Source organism: Medicago sativa, chromosome 7, assembly GCF_051527215.1.
Source record: "Medicago sativa cultivar Bolivia chromosome 7, Bolivia_mono, whole genome shotgun sequence".
In the NCBI taxonomy this organism is placed as follows: Eukaryota; Viridiplantae; Streptophyta; class Magnoliopsida; order Fabales; family Fabaceae; genus Medicago; species Medicago sativa.
In genome coordinates, this window is record NC_140755.1 from 9,380,955 (window position 1) to 9,391,370 (window position 10,416).

A 10,416-nucleotide genomic window follows, 5' to 3' on the forward strand; every position below is an offset into this window, starting at 1 on the left:
CATCATCATCGACCATCCTATTGACGTTTTCCCCTTTCCAAAACAACACTGACACTGTTACTATGTTAGGTAAATAACCTCTCTTTCGTTGATTTCTTTTACTTCCTTTCATGGAATTGGCTGATTTTTGTTGAATGTTAAATTTGCTAAATGCTGGAATAGAGATTGATAAAGATTAATTTTATGAGTTCTTCAAATAGAGATTAATTTTATGAGTTTTTCAAATTGCTAAATTGGCTGAATTATGGTTTAATTTTATGAATTTTATGAGGCTGACAAGTTCAAATAGAGATTAACATGTATAATTTTATAATTTTATAAGTTATACAAGTTCAAATAGAGATTAACGTTTTCCCCTTTCCAAAACAACACTGACTCTGTTCTATTTCTAATTTTATAAGTTTTTTGTTATTCTCTATTTTTGGTGGTTCTGTGCAGGTTTCCACTTTCCTTTTTTGTTGTTTTGTTTTAGGCCTATTACAATTGAGTCCTCTTACTTTTGTTGTTAGGTGGGTGTTTTTTTTTTGGGAGGGTGGTTTGAGGTTTCTCATGTATATGATAGTGATTTTCACCTTTGGGTGTACCGCATATATACGGCACTTTGTATTTATCTTTTAAAAAATTTAAATAGAACATTGTTCTTTTAAAAAAAAATACATCTTTATTTTATTACGAGCCTCATTTCACTTTCAGCACCGAGCCTCCAGATTCGTAGGAACGGCCCTGCATATAAGGTGCGAGGTATTTGTGACCAAATCAAATTGGTTCTTACACTTTAGACAACATAAGGGACCACATTTCTTGGAAACACTCAACTTATGGTGAATGTCCTTCAAAGAGGTACTCTTATTTCAAAGATCACCTTGACATAAGATAGGTTGGGACAAACACATTTGGAATCAAGCTATTCCACAATCATAATCTCTCCATGTATGGATAATGATTCATGATAAGCTTCCTAGTGATGAACACCTCAACGAAAGAGGTTTGCACTACCAACTACATTCTATTTGTAACTTGTGTGCTAATCAATATGAATCTACCTTCCATTTATTTTTCACATGTCCCCTTGCTTTAAAGATTTGAGGTGGCTACCCTCTAAGATCAACACTCCTATCATCCATGCATCAATAATGGTGTGTTTGGTTTACACGAGAAATTGCAAAGAGAGAAGTATATAAGAGAGAGATAGTGAAAAGAGATAAAGAGGTGAGAAATAGATTGATGTAATGTTTAGTATAAGAGAAAGAAAATAATAATAGAGAAGAGAGGGATATTGATTATTTCTAAAAGTACAAATATGCCCTTAATCCAAAAAGACTCTCATCAAACCCTTATCCATTACGGTCCATCCCAACCACACCACCTACTTTTAACATGTTTTAATCAATTAAAATTGTTCTAAAAATAGATTCGCAAACAACAATTGGGACATAGTGGTGAGCTTGATCTATTATTGAGCTTGTGCTTCTCAAAGTCTTTAATGTGTTGGTTCATCCACCTATATATCATGTATTGGATAAAGTGTAATATTGACGGAGGGAGTCATGGATACCAACGGAAAAATGAGGAGATTACGATTGCAACCCCTGATTATGGGTGGCCATAATCCTCCATAAAACATACTACTATTCAACATTTTGCCCACTTGCATCACTATTGAACAACATCTAAGTAAACCATGTCTTGTAAAGTTTGAATGCGTCACCTTTGATTCAAAACCTTCACAAATCTCCAAGATCATTCTTACAAATGAAAATAAGTAAATAAACAATAGTAAAATGGCTTAAATGCATTTTTGACCCCTTAAATTTTAAAAAGTTGCGGTTTTAACCCCCTAACAAAAAAAATAACAATATTACCCCTTAATTTTACAAAACATTCAAGCGGCTGAGAAGACGTCATGTGTCCCAATATAGGGGGTCAAATCACAACTTTTTGTAAAATAAATGGCAAAAAGAACATATTTCCCTAAAGATAAAAGGGCAAAAGACCATATTTCCCTAAAGATAGAGGGTCAAAAGAACATATTTCCCTGAAGATAGAGGATAAAAAAAATTGTTAGGGGGACAAAATCACAACTTTTTAAAAGATAAGGGGTCAAAAATACATTTAAGCATAGTAAAAATGTCCTAAAGACTTAATAAAACGACAAGAAACAAGTAAAATAAATCCTAAAAATAATTATAAATATGTGTTATCAGTATCTCTTTCACCCTAGTTTCCTTTCTTAGTTTTTCATCACTTGTTCTTTACCATTCATAACCCTTTGTTTCTTCAAAGTTTCCTTGTTCGTCATTTTCTTGATCTTCTCGAAAGTATGCCTAAGCCAAAACTTTGGTATCACTTTGGACTCCTCACGATGATGGCCAAATCTCAGGTTTTCGTTCATAAGTTCCATAAACTATAGTACAGACTTCTATTCCACAAAGGGTTCTTATTTCATTATGATATACTAGAAAAAAAGTTGCAACTTGACTTCAAATATGAATGATGCTGCAAGGGAAGAAACATACAAGAAAAGGAAGAACGATATATTGAAGAAGGTTAATGAAATAAGCACCCTTTGTGAAATTGAAGCTTGTGATATAGTTTATAGACCTTATAGAGAACCATAACCTAAGATTTAGCCATCACTTTGAGGAGTCCAGAGAAAAAACCTTACGGAGTTGAAGCATGTGCTATATGAAAATCTGTTGCAAGAAAATAAGATAAATGCTCAATTTATTACAAAAACAAGATAATAGATAAAATCAAATTTAGTCTTATTTATCTCTCTTCAACTTCTATCTCAAAATGTATTTTATCTTCTTTATGGATGCTCATAGGTGGTGTCGGGACAATTTTGGTCAAATTCATTACACAATTCAATTAAATTCATTAGTTTGAATTGGGTGAACAACACACATTTTTTACCTCAAACACAAACCAACCCAACCAAGTGATGATTGGGTTGATTTGATTCAGGTTATCATGTCCATGAAAAGGTATTGTTCATTACTTGTAACAAAAAAATAATAATAAATGTACAAGATTAAAAGGAAAAAAATAATAAATTACAATAACAGCTATACCTCTTAAAAGATCTACAGTGACGGAAGAGAGAGAGAAATAAAGGGAGAAGAAAATGAAGCTGTTGAGGGTTAGAGTAAACAAGTTGACAATGAATGGTATTTCATCACCGTACAGAGATGTCTATGTGGAGGCTTGCAACACTTTGTTGGATTGAAGTATCCCAAAGAGTAATTATACTTTTCAGGCGAATTACATTCACCATCTATGCTCCTCTTTTTATAGTGTAGTGGCGAGAAGATGAGCACTGACGTGTTCGTCTATCCTCATTTTAAAATTATAACTTTATTAGTCAAATTACGCTCACTCTTTGGTACTTTAATTAAAGTTTCAATTTCCGGTCAAAATATTAAAGATATCACTTTCCGGTGAAAAAGATTAAAGATTTCAGTTTCAATAGTAAAATTATATCGTTAAGGAAAAATTTGTAACACAAAAAAGTACAACTAAAAAGAGAGTTAGTTTGTGGATTCTCTAATGGTGTAGATTTAGATTTAAAATTGAAAAAGAATTGAGTTGTGAGGGGTAAATCCATCCAAAAAAATAACAATATAACATTTCCATTAAATTAGTGGTAATCTTCACTTAATATATTCATTACAATAAATTAGCAAAATTTATGAAAATCTTTAATACTTCCTCTATTGCATATATTAGTGTCCATTTGTAATTTTTTCCTATTCTCTCTCATGAGCCGTCACTTACAACCCTACTTTACACTCCGTCATCTACACTAAAGAGGAGTGATTTATGGTCAGTTTGCTTACCCTTATTCACCCCTAGTGGCGGATCTTGAGTTTTTTTCTTGGGGGTGCCAAACCTTTTTGAAATATATATTAAACTGTGCAAAAAAATTCTAGATGTTATAAATTGAAAGAGTGGTAAATTTTGCTTGAATGCAATGTAGAGGTTGTTGGTTTGAGTCCCAGCAAGGTCTGTTTTTTTACATATAATTAATAAAAAAATACAATAGAAATGTTAAAAAAAAGACATATGGGGGTGCTGAACCCGCGACATACATTTGCCAAGCACTAGGCTTGACGAAAGATAATGAAACATCATGACTAATATCATATATATATAGAAATCTTGGGGGTACCATGGCTCCCAAGGAAGATCCGCAACTGTTCACCCCTCTAAATCATTTTTCCACCTTGCCTATTATAAATACAAGTGATTTTCAAATATTTTTAGCTTTTTTTTTTTGTGATTTCGTCGTCTTAGCGCAATATTATTTTCTCATCTTTGTGTGGACTTGTTTTTCTTTTCCGTCTTGTTACGATGTATGTTCAATTCAGATTGTTAGATCAACTTCAATCCAGTGCACATCCAACAATGACAATGGTGTCATCAACGTTACTGATCTGGAGACATGAATATTCTGAACAGTTGATTACAATCGTATTTGTAAGCCTATGTAGTTTGGTGTCTTATTGTACTTTGGTGTCTTATTCTATTAATATGGATGTTTTGAGTTCGTTCACAGATTCATCTTTTTTGTTTTTGTCATTTTGTATTGTACCGATGTAGCCTACCACTTTAAATAAATGCACGTTGTTTATTTTTGAACCAAAAAAAGTGACCATTTTTATAGATAAAAAAAAGTTTGAATATTAATATATTTACTAGATATAAAAAAAATACATGAGTTTTGCCTGAGTTTTTATTACGGATTTTATCCTTTATTCAAACTATTTTATGTACTATTTTGTCCTTTTAATAGTATTATTTTAAATTTTAATTAAAAAAATAAATAGCATTAAAATCGGAAATATCCCACTATAATAGGAACAATATTATATATACTATATATGAACGAGATAAAGATTTTAGGCTGAATTTTTTATAATTTCAATTATACCCTTAGACAAATTTTTCTATATTAATGTTATATTATTTTTTTTTAGGTATTAATGTTATATTGTTGGTGATATTAGAAAAGATAAGGATTTATACTTGTTGAATTACTGTTGTCATTGAAAAAGATAAACATAATTTTTGTGTTTATCAAAATTTGAAAGTCACAAATAATTGTACTTAAAAAAAATTTGTCAAAAAAAATTGTACTTATAATGTTAATCAAAAATCAAAATTTTATATAAAATATCGTTCATAACTTATACATGTTGGTGTAATAAAAAGAGAAAAAATATACTTTTTTTTTTGGTTACCCTTCTTTTTTTTTGGTTACAGAAAAAAAAATCTACTATTTATAATAGGTTTTTAGTCATAAATTTTTTAATATTAATGAATAGTATATCTATAATATAATAATAAATAGGGTTAATTAAGTAAATGGTCCCTATAAATATCCAAAATTTTGTTTTGAGTCCCTATAAGATAAAATCACACTTTTTAGTCCCTATAAATTTTTCGTCAGCATTTTTAGTCCCTATAAAATTTTCCATCTGTCAAAAATTTCTGTCAACATTTTTGGTCCCTAAAATGCTTAAGGAAAATGTCAGAGCGACTAAAAAGTGTGATTTTATTTTATAGGGACTAAAAACAAAATTCTAAATATTTATAGGGACCATTTACTTAATTAACCCTAATAAATATTATTTTAGAATAGTTGTTAATATGTTCATTTTCAAAATTATAGCTTTTTATTTCTGGAATAGGCATTTAGTATAATATTATTCAATAGTATATTATTTTCTATTATTGGACAAAAGGTAATATTATAATAAATATTTACAATCACAATATATAATTAGTATATTATTTTTTTAAATTGTTGGAATTGAAATTGTTCCATCTTAAAAATGTTGGTTTTGGATTATATTTGAATTTTCAATGTCTATTTTGAAAAAAGAATTTTCATCTACCGAAATTATTACTGGTTTGAGTCATGACCACTTCGCTCTATTTAAGACATTTCCTTTGCGATGACTACCGAAGAAATCAGTGGCTCTGATTTTGTTGTCCTTAAACAAAACAAGGATGAAAAGGGCTATAGAAATACATATTTCAAGTGAACACGATGAAGTGCTTGTTGATATAACATCAACATTAAGAAATTCACATATGTGACTTTGAATTTGTTTGAAATTCATTTTCAAAAATCAGAGCCACACTGTGAATAAATATCTCTAACTGTAAAGAGAATAGAAGCCCCTAAAGAGGTCTAATAATGAAAATCAGCAGCCACCATAAAAAAATAACAGTACCAGAACATGTGTCCCGTAATTAGGTTAAGTGTTGTTGTGCAACCTAACCTGACTTAAGAGCTATTCATTTGCCATGATTAGTAAGATCAACCTAGTTGATGGCACAAGTAAATGTGGATAATTGTTAGCTATTCATTTTTCTTAAATTGTGGCTCAAAGTTAGTATTGACTCAAAATAAACTAGGTGAATAATTTTTATATTGCCTTAAAATAAACTAGATCAAAAGTGAATATAGTCAGTATTTTGAACTCTTAAACTTGTGTCCTAAGAGACTTAGCATGACCCTATATTCACCAAAGAAAATTACTTAAGGCGCAAGGCAACGGTTAGAATAAGAATTAACATCTCACCTCGTTTCTTTTAAGGGCAGTAACCTAGTTAATAACCTTGTTATTATAACAGTAACAAATTAATAAATACAGTATATTAATTTGAAAACAATAACGAATTAATAGTTTTTGTTTCATGATTTGAATTTAAATATAATAACGTGCAAGGAGGTTTGAAAATAGTATTGATTTGTGTTGGAGAGAGAAAGTGAGAGAGTGAATCAAGCAATGATCCTCGCATTCCGTTATTTTGTCCTATCACAATATTTTTCTTATTTTCTTGACTTGTTTTTTTCCCTTTTTTTTAGTTTAACAGTCTAGTGGCAAGAACTCACACAGGAGTGTCCAGCGTTTGAACCCAGACCCTGTATAAGTTATACAATGTCCTACAACTGAGCTAAGCTCATGGACTTTTCCCTTTTCTCAATCAAAACAATGAACTCCAAATTTCCATGAAAATTAAAATTAATTATCGAGATATTCCTTAAGACACGTGTTTGGTGAGGATCAAATTTATTCTCTCATGCATAAGCTCGGTTAGGGTAGTTGAATAAATATGTATTTAGCTTAATCTTGAAAAAAAAAAAAATTGTATGTAGCTTAACATATACTTGCACGTAAAATAAATGATTTCTTAAACATACTAATTAATATGGTGTGGTCTAAGGCTAAGGTACATTATATTTTTTAAAGAGAGGGTTAAGGTACAATTTCGTTTTTGAAAGATGGGTTAAGGTACATGTACCTGCGAGTATTCGTACACTATTGTCTGTTAAAAAAATTGTGTTTCTAAAGCACTGATCAGAAACGTTAATGGCAAGTGGTGAGGGAAAAGAGGGATAGCACAGAGAAGAGAAGGAAGAAAGAGAATGAGGGAGACCTCGTAAAAAAAAATTAAAAAGAAAAGAAAAAATTACAATTACATTTGCGCCCTTCAATTTTAGTTTTCTCAAAACAAAAACATGGTATTTTGGTCCAAGTGAAAAGGTGTTACTTGCTAAATTAGACCTTCATAAAAATGAGTGGGTCTATTGTAGCAAACCCCATATATATATATATATATATATATATATATATATATATATATATATATATATATATATATATATATATATATATATATATATATATATATTTGGAAGCGCTTGGGTTTTGGTTTGTCAATGGATTGGAGTCCATTTTGTGCCTCCTAGATCGGTTCCTGATCATTATTATCAGTTTATATATTTGGCAGGTTTACCGCATTGTACTCATCATTATTTTAAGGTCATTTGGTTGGCTTGTAGTTGGGCAATATAGAAGGAACGAAACAACTGTATCTTCAAAAATGCGGTTCTTGATCCTTCTTGTATTGTGGATAAAGTGAAGCAAACTTCATTTTTATGGCTTTCTTCTCATCCAGTTCCTATTGCGTTTGGTTTTCATGATTGGTGGAGATACTCACTCCTTTGTATGTGTGTCATGTAACTTTTTATTTTTTATTCTCTTGGTGGCGATTTGCTTGCCAGATGCCATTGGTTTGTATCAGACATTAGGTGATTCATCACTTTTAGCACACCTTGTACGGGGTGAGTCACTCTATTTTTGAGCAATATATTCCCTTTTGATTTGTTCAAAATATATATATATATATATATATATATATATATATATATATATATATATATATATATATATATATATAGGGGAGGGATATATTGACTCCAAGAGTAAGTGTTTAAAGTTACTCCTAATATTGACCATTGATCTTGTTATTAATTAGTGGTTATGATTAATTACTAATTATTCTCTAATGAGACTTCCACACACTATCTCAAAACTATCTAGTCTGCTTATCCGAGACATGAAATCTTTTGGAAGATGGAGGCGAAACTGAACATTTTGCATTCGATCATCACCTGTCATCCATTTCGATCAATGATCATGAAATTGAAAATACAATTTTCTCAATTGAATGGTGAGAAGTCTATTTAGATATTGAGTTGAAAGTATACTTTTTATTTTATTGAATTGGGTATTTGCCATTTCACCAACATAGGGTACTAACAAACAAATTGATAACTTCCAATTAACACATACAAAGCTGCTTATACGCCTTCACCTTCTAAGAATTGGCTAACTAGAGGAATCATGTAATTCATCGACACATGATTCATGATTTCATTCAACAACGTTCTTGCATATTAAAATATTAAAATTCTATTAGGTTTTGGATTATCTTTATGAATAGAAAACAAAGATGGTGCAATTGACATCATATTCTTCAATCCGATTCAATAAAAAAAAATTGCTGAGATAATATTGATGAAGGCAAGCAACATTGAGGTAGCCATTTATTTTAGATCCTCATGGAATGCACACGAAGGAGTAGAAAAAGGCTTATGATAGGGATTGATTGTAATTAATTGCAACCATTGATTAATATTGAAATTAAGGGTTAAGATTTGGAGTAACTTTAAACACTTACTCTTGGAGTCAATATATCCCTCCCCATATATATATATATATATATATATATATATATATATATATATATATATATATGTATATATATGAGATATATATTTTGACTCCAAGAGTAAGTCTATAAACTTACTCCAAATCTTGACCTTTGATTTTAATATGAATTAATGACTAGGATTAAATAATAGTAATTGTTAGGGTGGGGTTTAAATCTTTTCTCCACTGGAAAACAGGAGAACGTTTATCGTCCCTGCAATTTGCAAAGCCTTATCTCGACAAAACGGCAGAAAACATCAAGCTCGTGATCATAGATCTTTGTTCCATGATTTGAAATCAATTTTCAAAGCATAGTCATCTTGTCTCAATTTATTCTACTTCTTCCTAGGTTATCCATAAGTACCAATTGAAGATGAGAGATGCTTGGGGATGATTATTGTAACCTGGAAACTGTTTTGTGATAAAAAGTTCAAACAATTCAAGAATTGAAATACCTTGTGATTTGATTTTATTTTATTCTTACGGCAAGGGTACACAAGATCTATGAGAGCGCATTTTGAGGAATGAAGCGTACAGGTGGTTCATGTTAAACAAATTTTAAAGCCGTTAGATTAAAAATAATTGAGGGCTAAGATTTGGAGTCAATATATTTTCATTATTTTATTATTGTTAAAATATGATTTATTAATACTATGATATATTTTTATAGTATCAATCTATTAGTATATATTATTTCAAAAAAAATCTATTAGTATATTTGAACCGATAAATCTTTTAGTTATTTATTTAGTTGGTGTGCAATAACAATTAATGTGTGAAGAAACAAATAATTTTGTCAAAATCTACTTTGCAAAATAATTTAATTATACTCGTGAACTTGGAAACTTGCATAAACTACAGAATCCATTAAAATCCAACTATCAAGTACTTGTGTATACACGGGATAGACACGAGTCCCATATTTATCAAGACCAGTTATGGACCTGTGTAAGCAGACCTGCTACAAGAATTCTGCTTTTTACTCAACTGTTTTTGCTCGTTCCTAATTGAAATTTCACAAATACCCCTGCGTGAGTTAACTCACGCTAGTGTTAAATATGTGTGACTTAACTCACGCAGTGGGTTAACTCACGCTAGTGTAAACCTCTGTGTGACTTAACTCACGCAGGATACAAGGCTTGCGTAAGTTAACTCACGCCATGTCTGTGCTCAGTCCCAGAATAGGCAGAAGCACTAGTGTCCCTGTTTTCATCATTCATTCAACCATTCATTCAATCATGCATTCACTCATAATTAAAATAAGAAGAATAAAGGAATAAAATAACGCAAAATGTCATAAATAAAATGCAAACGCGCAAATGTAAATATATTACAACCATATCCG

At 30.5% G+C, this 10,416-nt stretch overlaps 1 long non-coding RNA gene across 1 annotated transcript; it reads right to left on the reverse strand.

The window, feature by feature from the left end:
• Window positions 1-1,256: 1,256 nt before the first annotated feature.
• LOC146904066 (uncharacterized) lies at window positions 1,257-3,266 on the reverse strand. Its single transcript, XR_015019965.1, has 2 exons — window positions 3,075-3,266; window positions 1,257-2,693 (listed from the first exon to the last, which is right to left on the reverse strand). It is a non-coding gene; the product is annotated as an uncharacterized LOC146904066 (long non-coding RNA).
• Window positions 3,267-10,416: the final 7,150 nt, after the last annotated feature.